This window comes from Haliaeetus albicilla, chromosome 24 (assembly GCF_947461875.1).
Source record: "Haliaeetus albicilla chromosome 24, bHalAlb1.1, whole genome shotgun sequence".
NCBI classification, from domain to species: domain Eukaryota; kingdom Metazoa; phylum Chordata; class Aves; order Accipitriformes; family Accipitridae; genus Haliaeetus; species Haliaeetus albicilla.
In genome coordinates, this window is record NC_091506.1 from 10,381,523 (window position 1) to 10,396,076 (window position 14,554).

General features: G+C 43.7%; 1 long non-coding RNA gene across 6 annotated transcripts in view; it reads right to left on the bottom strand.

Annotated features, from left to right (window-relative positions):
* The window catches only part of LOC138690856 (uncharacterized), an 81,062-nt gene that overhangs the window by 12,878 nt on the left and 53,630 nt on the right, over positions 1–14,554 (bottom strand). For 5 of the 6 annotated variants that reach the window (XR_011329669.1, XR_011329670.1, XR_011329671.1 and 2 more), the window contains exons 3-5: positions 13,576–13,680; positions 11,269–11,333; positions 3,061–3,127 (exon numbers count right to left, since the gene is read on the bottom strand). This is a non-coding gene — a long non-coding RNA (uncharacterized lncRNA). Of the gene's footprint in view, positions 1–935; positions 3,128–11,268; positions 11,334–13,575; positions 13,681–14,554 lie in introns of all 6 variants that reach the window. The other variant, XR_011329668.1, reaches the window with a different exon arrangement.

Here is a 14,554-nt window from a genome sequence, read left to right on the forward strand (position 1 = left end):
TCCCAGCCCTGGTCCCAGCAGCCCCCCAGGTAAGAGGAGGGAGGCGGCTGTGGAGCACACAGCCCTTTCTCTAAACCAGCTCTCATCCCTGACACAGTGATGGAAGAGGATATTAGCAGTAGGAAATTTTTTCAAGGCCAGTACTTTAATGAGCTCCTAAATAATGACTTTATTTTAGAGGCACACTCAATATTCATTCAGTATCGCACCCGAACAATACCACTGCCTGACTTCAGTCAAGAGAAAACAAGTTCAGAGAAACCAGCCCTCCGCTTTGGGAAGCGATGATGGGATGGGGAACTCATCCCTTGCTGGGCCCAGGATGAGAGGCTTCCCTGGTGTGACGGAGGGTGGCGTGGGCTCTGCTCCCCTCCACCTGCTGCTCCTGGCTGAGCTAGCAGCGCTGCTAGCTCCCACCCACCCTGCATGGAAGCAAAGATGCTCCTGTGCCTCTGCAGCTCAAGGAGCTGTTCATGCCACTCAGCCGAGGTCTGAGCCACCTTTTTTTTCACTCTTTTAATTAGTATCTGATATCAACTGCAAGCACAGAGTTTGCAGAGCAAATGAAATGGCCACTTAGTGTCAAAGTGGGTGTCACTTCCCCTCTTGGGTGCAGAGATGCTGGTTTTGGACGAGACCAGATGCTTGTTTTTCTCAGGGGTGGGTTTGATTTGCTTTTTAATCAGGCTGAGCAAAGGGAGGCGGCCTTCAGCTTTGCTCCTAGCACCCAGCCTCTGCCGAGGCTCCGCCACTGTCCTCTTCCACAAATTACCACTGAACAGTTGATGGTTACTTCAGACGTGCCCATTAATCACAGTTTAGTTTCTGTGAATCATTCTGGTTAGCACATCTCAACTGGGACAATTTTGATGAAACTTTCCCTGGCTTTTGTTTCCAAGTTTTGGACCACAAACATCTTGGAGATTTATACCTACCCCAACATGAAATACTGTCTCTGCCAGACCTTGGGGAACTCCTGCAGGAGACTGTTTCCATTAAGATTTCCCCAGTCCAGAAACAGACTCTGGGCCATGGCTTTTTTATGGTTCTGGGACGCTTATGAGAACAGATTAACCCGTCTTGACAGAGAAACCAGTTACTATCCAGCAGCCTCTGGAGCTCCCATATATCTACTTTCAAGTTTTATTTCATTTTTAGCATTCTCCTTTATTTGTGCATGCCCGCAGGGAGCAGAAACCCATGCCAGAGTGCTATGAATACCCTGCTTCCCCAGCCAAATGCCTCATGGGCAGCAGAGACTGAGAAACCCCTCTCATCAGCACAGTGTTGCAGACTCTGGAGGTTCACAGCATGTAACAAAATCTCCATCCCATTTTCGATGGGCAGGCAAGGACTTCTGGGCACTTTGAGGGACTCCCATGCCCAGCTCCCGCTTCACTGACTGACTCTGTGAATCCAAACCTCATAAGGTCCTTTGAAATTCCCACCTGTAAGTGGCACACATTTTGTGACTATTAATTAGCTGAATTCCTTCCCTTTCACAGGAATGCTCTTTTCCTTTGTTTTGTATCGTGGATCACATGAAGAATAGTCTGGGGTTTGCATTTGAACAAGCATCAGTTCTGTACCCTACACAAATAACCCGTTCCCATCTACAACCCAAATATTCATACTTGCTTTTAAAGCCTGCAGGCTGCACCCAGCCGTGCCAACAGCAGGCATCCTGCTGGCTTCACAGGCATAGCACGGGGCTGGAAGAAATACAGATGATATATTTCAAAGCGGAAAAGGTGCACAGCCTATTCCCTCCCTGCAAGGGATATCCTCTGGGCCAGTTTGAGCAAAATTGTTGCAAAAGCAAAGCCTGCTTTCTTCCCTGGTACTGCTATTTAAATCACTTCTATGGGACAGCACTGTCAGTCACTGAGTTTTAATATTACCGCAGCAGCATTACAGGAGAATGAGAGCTGAATCAATAAAAAATTAAGGAAATACAGTTTTTATTATACAGTGATATTTGGAATTGATCCCTTAGGCTTTCCAGTCACCTCAGTTTTGTTTTATATGCCTGTGGATGGAGTGTTGTGCAAAGTAGTTTGAATGCAGGAACCAATCAGTCGTAATCTAATTTTAAATGGACCACAAGCAAACTGAGAAAATAAAGACAGGCAGGGGCATCATGTTGACACATGTGCCTATGGTATATCATATCTCTGCTCTGCCTAACTAGGAAAAATACACTCTTAAATTGTTTTATCTATGTATAATGCCAATACCAAGAACAATAGGGGGGAAACTTAGTTGCAGCAAGGACGTGAAGAATAAATTCATAGAAAAAAAATGAGAAAAGAGAAAATAATACCTTCTCTTCTTGGCCTCACTTGTAAAATGCTAAACTAATGGCCAATAAGCATATGAAAAGCATAGAATAAGCAGCATGGATGTTTTACTTGTTCAAGTTAACAAGGATTTCTCTCCGAGGCCAAGATCTGATTGTTCCTCTGACTCCTCAAGCGAAGGGGCTACAGTTTGCCTCAAGGAATCATGGACAAAACAAAGACATTGTGATAATCAGCAAGTAGTTATGTACAGCACGGTATGCAGCTTTCTGCAACTTCACCTCATGCTGCAGTCCTAATTAATTTCAACTGCTTTCACCTGCTATTTGCAATTATGATTTTCTCTTTCATTTCTAGCACCATGAGCTCTTACAGTTGACCAGTCCTTCCCCTGCTTAATCCATCTTGCATTGCTCCATGAAGCAGGTCCTTAGTCATGACCTCCTTGCTGCTCCCAGTGCTGTGAGACTGCAGCACTGAACTGTCAGCTGTGCTCCCCACAGCCAAAATCGGACTCCCTCAAGTAGCAACATCCTCAGTCTCAGCTTAATACATTCGAGTACTTGAAGCTTCACCCTCTGCTCGTTCCTCCTGGAGGGCTGATGGTGTCTATGAGGGGTCCCATCTTCCACCTGCCAATCCACGAGAGTGATTTGCCCACACATCAGAAATTAGCTCAAGTGCCTTAATGTGCCTTTAGACCTGACCCATCCTGAGTCAGGAGCTTTCTTGGGTCCTTTACTGAATTTGCAACTTTTACCTCTTTATCGAGTCACCCATTGCTGTAATTCCTGCTCTGTCCTGACCCAAACTGCCGTATTTGCTTCCTAAACACAAAGAAAACAGAATTAGAGGTTTGTCTATAAATTTAAGACCCAGTTAGTATAGGACGCTACCACAGTGCATTAAGAGCCGTCACTCTGAGACCCCTCCAGACCTACTGAAATACATCTACCATAATATGTGGAAGAAGTTACATTACCACAGGGGCTCAACTTCAGGAAACACTTTAGAAATGGCTATTTTTCTAACACAAAAAAATATAGCAGTTGAGGCGGTTCAGAGATAAAGAGAACGAATCACCAACCTAAATATTCATCATGGCTTCACTACTAGTAATCATGACTGCATTTCATTTTTCTCTGCAGATACCAGCTTGACCACTAATGCTAACTGCTGGTAGTCTGAAAAACCAACCAGCCAAAACAGAAACTGAAAATTATTTTGAGGCAAATAAAGTGCAAGTGAATAATATCCAGGAGGTAAGAAAAAACAAAACCAAAAAAAAACCCCCTACAACCATGAAAGAAGGTTTCTTTAGTTAAAAAGGAAAAATAACCAATTAAAATGTGAGCTGTAAAAATAATTTTAAAGTTCACTCACAAATGGAAAAATGATGGCTGTGATCTAAGGGAGCATAAATCAGCAACAAGGAAGAGCAGGCAATTTGAAAAAGGAACCTAAAGGTATTGAAGGGAATTCTATGACTTGTAGAATAATAAAAATATGGAAATTTAATATAATAGCATGACATTAAATCCTAGCATGTTGCAGATTTCATAATAGATGAGGATGGAAAAATTGTCAAACATGATGCAGAAAACAGAAATAAACAGCAAACATTCCTGTTCTGTATTTAAAATGATGGAGAATTTGTTCACCTTTTACAGTGACATGGCAACACTTTCTATTCCAACAGTAACAGATTTTAAACAGCCATTCAATGTAAACATTTAAGGGTGAGATTGAATAATTTGCTCTCCAGGCTATTAAAACAATTGACAAAGATCCCTCTGAAACAGCCACATTCTTTTTGAATCATCTGCATTCAATGAGAAAGCCTCAAAGGAACCTCAAGAAATTCAGGATCACCCCAGTACTGAGAAAGTTTCACAGGCTGACCACAGCTTGTACCCCCTACACCCACAGGCCGGGTTCTCATCCCTACTCTTCCCCAGATCAACAGGAAAAGGCATTGCTACATTATTTTTTGGCTTTGAAAACTCTTTGCTGTCAATTTGTTTGATTTCCATGTTCTCCAGCCCACCTTGGAGGATGCTATTTGTTAAATGGATCCTACTTGAGAGTTTGTGAATATATTTTGATTGGATTTGATTATCACATATAAACCTCAGAGTACATGGGCTGGCCAGGAATATAAATACAATTATTAGTAGCAACAAACATTAAGCAAAGCTGCACTGACTCACTGCAAAACACTTTTCAAGCCCCAGCCAAACAACTGCTTTCACTTTGCTTTCCTGCCCACCGTTTGTGCAGCAGATGCTCTTTGGACGAAAAGCTGTACCACCTTCACCCACAGTCCGAGTTTGACTTTTCTACACATTTGCCCTCTTGCTTAAGTTATGCCAGCCCATCTGCAGGCCTAGCTAATCCTCCCATTAGCTAGCAACTGGTAGCTCAGCTCTGCTCCTCTGTGCTTAGCATTATACAGATCAGCCAAGTATTGACGCAGCATCACTGAGGAGAATCTAGATTGGTTTTTTTCCCATGCTTCCTTCTTTTGAAACTTAAAATACATGCTGGAAATAATTTCAAGGGCTGCTGAGCATTGCCACTGGGGGAATGCAAGGGGCTTTCAACACTGAGACTAAAAGACAGTTGGAAATTTGCAAGCGGTTGCCTTTGAAATTAGATTTTGAGGCTACATTCAAAGAAGCCCATGTAGATTGTCCCACTCCCTGCAAACACACGTGGCGCTTCTGACAGAGGCTAACAAAAGCTCCTCTCTCTTGCTGGGTCCAGCCCGCTGTGTCTCATCTCAGAGCCTTGGCCCAACCGAAAGCCCCCAACCGACAGGCTGCAGGGAGGGTTGGCATCCGCACTGGACTTGCAACAGCGTCAGCCAAGGGAGGCCGAGCCAGTGCTGCGAACTCACAGCAGCGCCAGCAAAGCTGCTCCGAGAGGAAGGTGCAGTTCAGCTCGTGTTTGCTCAGTGCACAAACTGAAGTCCAGATTTCTCCAAAGCCAACTCACCAGCAGAGCCAGGACGGGGAGAGCTCACCTACAGCATCTCTGTCCCACCAGCTCCTGGATCGCTAGAGACAACCACGAGCCACCAGATGCTGGTGCACGTCTTGTGGTGTTAGTTACCGTCTCTGTTTCAGCAGCACACAGAGGTCTCCAAGAGGAGCCAGACGTGCCTCTTTATGCCCTTTTCATGATAAAGCCTTCCACAAAGCATTGGCACTCAAACTAGCCAAAGTAGACCAGAAGTATTATAAACCCATGGTACAGCAGGAAAAAACAATGGGGAACTTGCTAAAGTGCACGAAAGTCTTTTGTGGCAGAAACAGAAACTGAAGCCAGGTATCCTCAGCCCCAGCTTCAAGCTCAAGCACTCCTTACAATCCATTTATCCAACTTCCCCCATGCTTCTCAGCCCCCTGAGGCATGATAATGCTATGTCTTCTATTAAATAAAGGAAAACGGCATTGTATCAGAAAAGGATCCAGTAGGAACAGTCTTCATACCTCATGTTGCGTTTCACCCTTAGTACTAGCTTCCATTCATGTAATCTATTTTTAAATGACAAATTTCCACATTTCGTCTTCCTGTAACCTAAATGTAGCTTAGCAACATCTGCTTCCGTGCCATCTCCACTGTCACACAACAAGTGAAGGAGACGTGCCAACTCATCCTCATGGAGAGGTCACTTAATTTTGGTTTGTAAAGCCAAATCTCCTGCGATCTCCATAATTACCAATCAATTTTACATAAATAGCAAAATTAAGCCCCATTATTCTCATTTACCACAAAATTAAAGGAATTAATTAAACATGGGAAAAGTGCTGATGTCTGCCAAATTGTTACTTCCAACAGATAAAAACAAATTCAGGAATGATATATGGACAGAGGAAGAAAATCAGCTTTCCATCCAGCAACTCAGTGAACTATTGCAAGGAGAACTGTAAATAACAATCAGAGCGCCAGGCTTCTCTGTCTGAACACTGGGACAAGAAAGACACATTCTTTATTATGGAGGAAAAAAACAACTCTGAAACAATCCCCTTGTTTTTGTTTTTGCAAAACAGAAAAGGCCCTGGGGACTGGTAACAACAGGCTTCAACAAGAATGGTTCTTTCAAACTTTGATTTGTCAAAGGACTGCTGCTCTGCAATTATCATGAATGGTTTTAGCTAAACATCTCAAAGGAACAAAAGAGGATGCAAACATTTGGAGACAAATTGTGACCACAGGAAATCTTTGCAGGTGGCTGAATAATAGGGGGGAGAGAAACTTTCCAAAGTGCAGGAGCCAGGGTTGGAAAAACAGGGAAAAACTGAACTAAGCATTGAAGAGTTTTGAAACTCCAGCGTCTTCTCCTGTCCTAACGAAGATGCATCAACAGGCTGGTTCTGAAGTTACAGTCATAAGACAAATGCATTACTGCAAGCAGTGTTTGAAAGACACTTGCAATTACAGCTGCTCTGGAACAATGAAATATATACTGTTCCTTAAATAAACTGAAAAAATGATAACCTCTTTTAACTGTCGTGGTGTAGTAGAGAGATCTTCATATCTTCCTTAATGAGATTTTTATTGCCAGTGTAAATTTGTCTTGAACTGAATTTTTGTCTTGGGAACTCTGAATTATGTTATACCAAGTTGTTCCTGGTAAGCATGCAGGCTTGCACACATTTTTTGCTGTGAAAATGGCTCCTTCTGGCAAACTGAAAGCAATTGAAGCTCAATTTAATTAGCTGCCTTCTGTAAATATGCCATTATTCTTCTAGCTCAGTGCTGGAGTTATATTTACAAAGGGAACAGATAGCAATAATTATTTTGGGCCGTAGTTAGTCAGTATTAGTTAATGCCTGAGTGTAATTGAGAGGAAATTAAGACAAGTGTAGTCTTTCGGGGGGAAACAAAAGAATATATCAGTCTATAGCAGTATAGACACTGCACCTGTATGTTCCTTCTTGGGCTGGAATACATAGAAAGTTTTAGCTAAAAAAAGCAAACATTTACCCTGTGCTCTGGAACCAGCAAGGGTTAACGATAATCACCTTACGTTTTCATTCATTAAAATTTTGGTGGATTTTTTAAATAACTCTTACCAACCATCTTCTCTGAGTTTCTATCTGCTTTTCAAGTTACAGTCCCATGAACTAACAGCCACTGCCATATTACTCCTCACCGAGGAAAGGAACACCGAGCCAAGCCGCTCAGAAAGCTGCATCAGAGGACCTACAGCCTGAGGAGTACAAGTTGCTTGGAAAGGTTTTGCAGACAGTGTCTGAGAGCCCTTGCATGGCTCAGGACAGGGGGAACCTGCTCCAATGACATTTTCATGGATCTCTGAAATAAACTAATACTTTCCAGTGCCCATCTTAAGAGCGAACAGGATTCTTCAAACTAACCAACTGCCCCATAGCCCTTTTCATGGGTCTGGATACATTATTCAAATTAACTCTCAGAACAGATTAGTTTAATTGCATCACTATGTAGATGCTTCTTTTTAGAATTAAAGAGGCCTTAATTCAATTTACCTTAATCCACTTTCAAAGCAAATTATAGCAAATGAAGACTTCGCTAATTCTGAATGATTGTTCACACTTAGGTTAAATGCAGTTTAACTTACTCTCTTTAAATGTATGCATCTACTTAATTTTCATTACTTTCCTTTTATGTCACCACAACACGTTCCTCCTTCTTTAGGCTTGCAAGTGTCAAACTGTAAGTGAAATACTAAAAAATAATGATTCAGACATGGCATTCCTTTATATAGCAAAAGTTCTTGCATAAATTTTTGGAAATTTTTTTTGCACAAGGGTTAACAAATTGGGCCCACTGTTTCCATGCTGGAAGTAGTTGTCAATGCATGTTGTAGGGTAAGGATGGTTTTGAGATTAGCTTATTGCACCAAGCAATAGAAGACAGTGTTTTGAGATTCACATCTCCAACAAAAGCTCTCTCTGCCATACTGGACAAACGCAGCAGGTACGTGATAGCTGAGGAATGTGCCCGGGCCATCCGCACCAACCTCACTGGGACCTGGCGTTGACGGCTGCTGTGCTAAATGGCTTCTGGCTCCAGGGCTCACTTGCTTTGCTGTGCTGCCTCGCGTGATGGAGAAACTCCCTCCCTGGTCCTCAATGTCCTCTAAGACAGGGTCAGACTTATTTTCACCTTCTCACTGCCCACCCGTCATTGGCTCAGAATGCTTCAGTGTGGTCATGCACAACACAGAGAACAGCGGGAACCTGGGCCGTGGTACACACACAGTGCGTCCCCACGGGAACACAGGGCTTGCCCAGGTGAGTCATGCCAGCCGTCCCGGGGGAAAAGGCAGGATGCACCAGGGCTCACAGCACCCTTCGCCCAAATGCACTGTTGTCCACAGCCTTCCTTTGAACTCGGCTTGAAATTATGGGTTTCTCACTGCATTAATGGTTGGCTAATCAGCATCACTATAAGCAAATGCACAAAGCTACCTAATCTGCAGGTGGCAAGTTAATGGGGTTTGAGTAGCAAGACACTGACAAGCCAGAAAGTACCCAAGCTCCACTGGTGCTACTAACTCCTGTGCTATTTTCATGCCATACAGAGCTCTACAGCAAATCAAAGGGCCCCCAGGGTACCTATTCAACATGGAACAAATTCTCACTTCAGCCATTATGTAAATGAAATGCTAAAAATGTTCTTTTGTTCCTCTGAGGTATTAGTACTACTAATGCGAAGTGCACAAACTTCATAATCAAGTAAAATATTATCTTGTGGTACTTGCAAAGTGCCAGAAGTTTATTGACTATGTCTCTGGGAGATTAGCAATGCTCACAGAGCTTTAGATGTCCTTTTGGCAAAGTTCAGACAAAAAGCGTTTTCATAATTTAAAATTCTGCTGTAAGGTGGGATGGGAAATGGCACGCATCTGGCATGTAGCTACTTAGAAATGAAGAGTTAGTACAATAACAATAAAAAAAGATCTAGTATATCTGAGCACACGTGGTTTCTCCTTTGTGTAACTTATGACTTCAGAGCACCCTGCCAAAGCTGAGCTGAGCTATGAATACCAACTATTTTAGTCTTCGAGAGTTATAGTGCAGGAAATTCACATCTCTCTATTCTTTCCCCTAGCTGTCACTCAGGCTGCTCCTTGTGAAAGACCTGAATCCAAAAGCCAGCTTTGGACATTAATTTGACAGCAGATGGATCAGATAGATTGGACCCCCATTCTAGCGGTACAAAGCTGGAATACATTGCTGCCATGCACGCTGAATTGCTGTAGCGCTTGACTTAAAGTGTAACAGCCCGCATTTCCCCTGGCACCACTGGGCTAGTGGCACCACTGCTCCACAGGCTGGTGAGGATCTGTCCCAGAGTACTGCAGACCCACAAGTTTCACAGACGCGTTCATCCTGATGGGCACAACAGCCGTGCTCTGCTGCACAGCACAAGAGTCATGGGAAATCACTAAGAAGTGTCACTTTCATCTAAGCACCAAACTCCAACCCAACAGCAGACCACAGAGAACTGCCTCTGAACAAAGCCTCATCTGTTCTCACGGCTTCCACCTCTTGACAAAGTTGATAGAACATCCTAGACAGATCCTCAGAGAAACAACTGATACTCTAATTGGATCATCTCTCCCAGAAAATACATCCATCACACCCAGCATTCCACTAATTTAAGTTTCTTCCCTGCACCCAACTTTAACCAGAGCACTTAATAATAAAATTGAGTGCTACAGCTGCACTCAGCAAGACACAAAAGCAGTCCTGAGCAAGTGTCATCAACACTGACCCACGTGTCCCCCATGTCACAATGTTACAGTCCACTAGCCACATTTGGAAATTTGGTTCTAGCCTCCCCAAAATCCTACCGAGAGCAGGTGTAAGATGTTCTAGCACTGAGAAAGGCGATGCAGAGACTGGGGCACAGAGCGCAGGAGGAGGAAGGCAATCCTATTCACTCCAGGTGTGTGGTGTGTGTTCGGACTCAGGTGAAACTCCAAAGAGGAGCAGTTAGTAAAGAATGGAGCACTGGGTCCAAATGAGATACCTGAAGGTGACAGATACAGATCATTGCTCACGGGGAAGATGAATGGCAGCTGAGGGTGCAGATGAGGCTAAGGGGCTGGGGAAGGAGAAGGACATGGGGTAAGGTTTCCAGAGAGGGAGGCTAGGACAGAGTGGCTTCCAAAGTCAGGACATAGGGCTGATGGAAAGATGAAAAAGGGTTCAGAGCAGGCAGTGGGTTGAGCCAGAAGCAGCACAGGCATGAGCTCAACCAAGCTCCCAAGAGCTATGAAACAGCAGAGAGGCAGAGAGCCTGGGAGTTGCTGGTTACTCCTCCAGCTCAGTGGTAGCTCTTCCCGAGAACTGCAACCACAAGAAATGTTTCTTTCCATAACTCGGAGTAATACCAACTAGAGCATTAAATGGTTATAACACAGGAAGTAGCAGTGGACAGAGAAGGGCTCCCTGCGCAGTAAGTCCAGGCTCCTGCAGGACTCACCCCCATAATCCCTTTCATACCCTGAGGATGCTCCTTTGAAAAGCCAGCCCTGGTTTTTTGCCTGACTGCTCCTGCTGAGCCATTATCCCAGAATTGCCCTGACCAGACAGGAGGAAGCTTCCAGCATCCTAAATTAATTCGTGACAAATCTAGCCCCCTTTGTTCTCCTGCTAGCATTATCCTCAGCTGAAACAGCTCTTCCCCACCCGCTTGGGCTTTTTCCCCTTGATGTGCTCATAGGAAGCAAACTAATCCCTTCTTGGCTTTTGTTTTTCTTGGCTAAGGAGGTCAAGCTGAAGTTTAAATCTACTTGTTAGCTAAAACTTCATAGCAGTTCCCATTAGTTTTTAAATGGAGCTAAAATGATGTGATAGTAGCCACTGTTTTTTCCTGCTACAGGCACAAAACTAGAAATATAGACCCCAGGTGAATGGAATACATATGGAATGGTTAACACAGCAACCCAAAGCTCACTTCTGCTGCTTACCTTGTGCAACCAGGTAGGATGGGTGAACAGAAGCCAAAGTTAGCCCTCTTGAAATGGAGGGAGGCCTGCAAGACAGACATGCCTCGCTCATGTAAAATACCTGTATTCAAAGGAAGCTATTTACATTCCTGTTAGGTCTGCTTTGCAATTAAAAACTTCTAATGCTTTTGAATGCAGTGTTATCATTGAAAACCGGGTGTCTTGGACACAGAGACAGACAAAACGGACAGCAGGATGCTGTACAGGGAGGTCACAGCAGTGCAGTCTCAGAGGGGAAAATGAGAAGATGTCCAAAGGACATACACTGCAGCAAGGAAGTTGGGGAAGGAAGCAGAGATGCACAGACACCAGCAATGCACAGTGTCTAGAGGTGGCTGGAAGATGATGCTATTGCCCCATTAGTGAAGTTGAGAGACACAAGAAAACCCACGAAGGGCTAAATTCTCATTCGCTTGCAGAGGTCAAATGCTGACCTCTTTTATTGCAAACTTACCCGGGTGCAGTAAATGTTCCAGGTGAGCAGCAGGTAGTTAAGGGCAGGCACAGCCATGAGTATGTAACTTGGAGCAGGGCTGTGCTTCGCACAGCAGCGGAGCTGTCTCAGCTCCACTGCTGTAACATAGATGAAAATGTGCCATTAAACATGTTACTCCACTCAGCACTGCCATATATAAAAATGTTTTTCCAAGGTACAATTCACTACAAAAAGAGTTGAGTACATTTCTCTGTCACAGCAAGAAAAAAAATACGGGTAGTTAGGTTTAAAGGAGAAGAAAGCATGCGCCCTGCTTTCTGACCCTGGTTTTTGTTTATTGTTTGGATCCTACACCATATTTTTCTCATTTTCTCCTTCAATTATTTATTAAGGAAAAAAAAAGAGATGGAGAAGGGTTCTCTGTTCTTGTTTGTGCCACCGCTCATGGCTGCTGCTGTGGGAATACTGCTAACAGCAGCTACTAGTGTTTTATTAAAAATAATAAAGTATATCGTTATCATAAAATAGCAATGTGATCAAAAGGATTATTCTGTTATGCCCTTGTCTGAGTTTTAACTGTAAATTAGAGCTCAGATAAAAACAATCTACTGTAGAGCATATAAAGTTTGGAAAAGCTGATATATTTCTACATAAGCTGTTCAGTTAATCTTATATATATATTACAGAACACCGCCCTCCCTGAAACCGGGAATCTCACATATATTTTTTATACCGAACCTTTTATTCTGTATTTTATAGACGCACAGGGGGCCGATCGGCTTAACTCTATTGACTTTCATAGTGCTGCTCTGGATCCGGCCCCGCTCCCAAGGCAATGAAAAACCTCCCTGCCTGCTAGCAGCCCTCTTGAACAGGAACACTGCTCCATCTGCTGGGCTCCCGCACAAGGGACAAGGGAAGGGTGAGGGCTGAAGTCGTAATATTCAGCGTGAGCGATAAATTCGAGGCGTATTGACGCCTGGCACTAGGGCATTATATCTGGCAAGTCAGCCAAAGTCAAAGGCAGGGAGTGCACGTCGGGCGTCTTCCTAAAACACGCGCTGTCCTTCTGGCAAGCGCTGGGATGCAAACCACGGCTTCACAAATAGAAGCGACTGCACGCATAAGCATCCCTTACACACATCATCGTTCACAACTCCTACCTGATGCTCCGTGCAAGCGTGCACAGCTGTGCTGACGCTCCCGGGGTACAATAACGCATTACGGGTTCCCTCACTTGCCGAAAATCAGAACCCCTCTGCAACAACCCATTTTCCAACTGTCTCCTTCAGTTAAAGCATTGTTGCTTGTTTGCAGATAAATCTTTTTCTTATTTTCAGCCCACAGCACTGATAGTTCTCAGCTATTACTAGTGACTTTCTTCCACTAACTGCTCTCTTTTCTAGCTTCTCATATATATACACAGTAGATTGCATAGTCAAAACCCGAGGCACAGCCAAACACATCTTCGAGTGCTTGGTCTTTCCGACACAGGCTGGTAGTATATCTCCCTGCCCCATATACACTCACACTCCTTTAAAAACAAGTGTGAGTTAGGTGAATAAAATGGTGTTTTTCTCCAGCAACATAACATGGCTTTGAATTGAAACAACCTGTTAAAATCCCTTATTTAAAAAAAAAAGAAAAAGTCCTTGTCTTGATTATTATTCAAAGCATATTCAATAATTCAAGTAAAAAAAAAATTAAACATTTGCATTTAACTTCTCTTTTCATTATGCTTTATTCTCTTCCTGCACGTCTAAGGGCTCAGCCAGTGTAAAATATAGGAACCAACTTCCCGGCTTTGTTTTTACTTTTTAACATATCATCACCTTATAGTCAATTTACTTCAGGGTCCTTTTTCATTAACATAAAGCGGTAACATCTGGATTGCAAATCCTGCAGGGCAATGTTCATTTATGTAAAAAATGTTCGTGCTGAAAATAAAGAAACAAAAGAAATTCATTTATGGAGGTGTTTTTATTAACCCAGCAGCTAGCAGAGGTTGAGAACAATATTTAAATGGAGGGACAGTATGACCTGGTGACCTATTTGTAACACTCATGAATGGTTTTAAACCCAGAAGTTTGGGATATGAATATTGCCAGAGAAATTGTTGAGGAGAACCTCTTGCATCTGGAAGCATTTGCAGAATGCTGCTCACCTTCAGGCAGCTCAGGCTGCAGGCGAGCAGCATGAGCACTGCCCGTCACACCGCCGCAGAAACAGAGATTATCTGGGAGCTCGCTGATCCACAGGAGGAGAATAACAGGTGGCAAGCGAAGGGAGCTCAGAGATGATGAAGTGAACTGTTTTTATGTATCCAGGATGCATAGTAAAGCAGCAGTCTTAATACTTATCCCCTAGCATTAAGCATTATATTGATGGAGTGACTTTTTGGTCAGAAGCCATCTGCTGTTTCCGTGGGTAAGAGTCTAAAAGAATTTGCAAAGCTGGCTATCAAAATGGGAAAAGTTTCATTTGGCTGTGGGTGTTTTCATGAGGCACCAGACCAGCAACAACAGGGAGATGCAAAATAAATCCATTTCTGAAACAAATCAGTGCACGAGGCATCCTGCTGCTGAGGCCCCAGGGTGACAGGGAGTGAGATTTGCTCATGTTAACTGCCCTTTGAGGTGCAGAAGGCAAAGGTCTGGTCTTTCTGGGAGAAGTGGGATAACTCCTGGTGTTTCCAGCTCTGAGATGGGCAGGGGCTGGGTTTGCTGGGTTTATAGATTTCAAATCTGGTAAGGAGAGAGGGGGAAAGGAGAGACAGCAAGTCAAGGACAGCTTGGAGGGGAAGCAAAGATG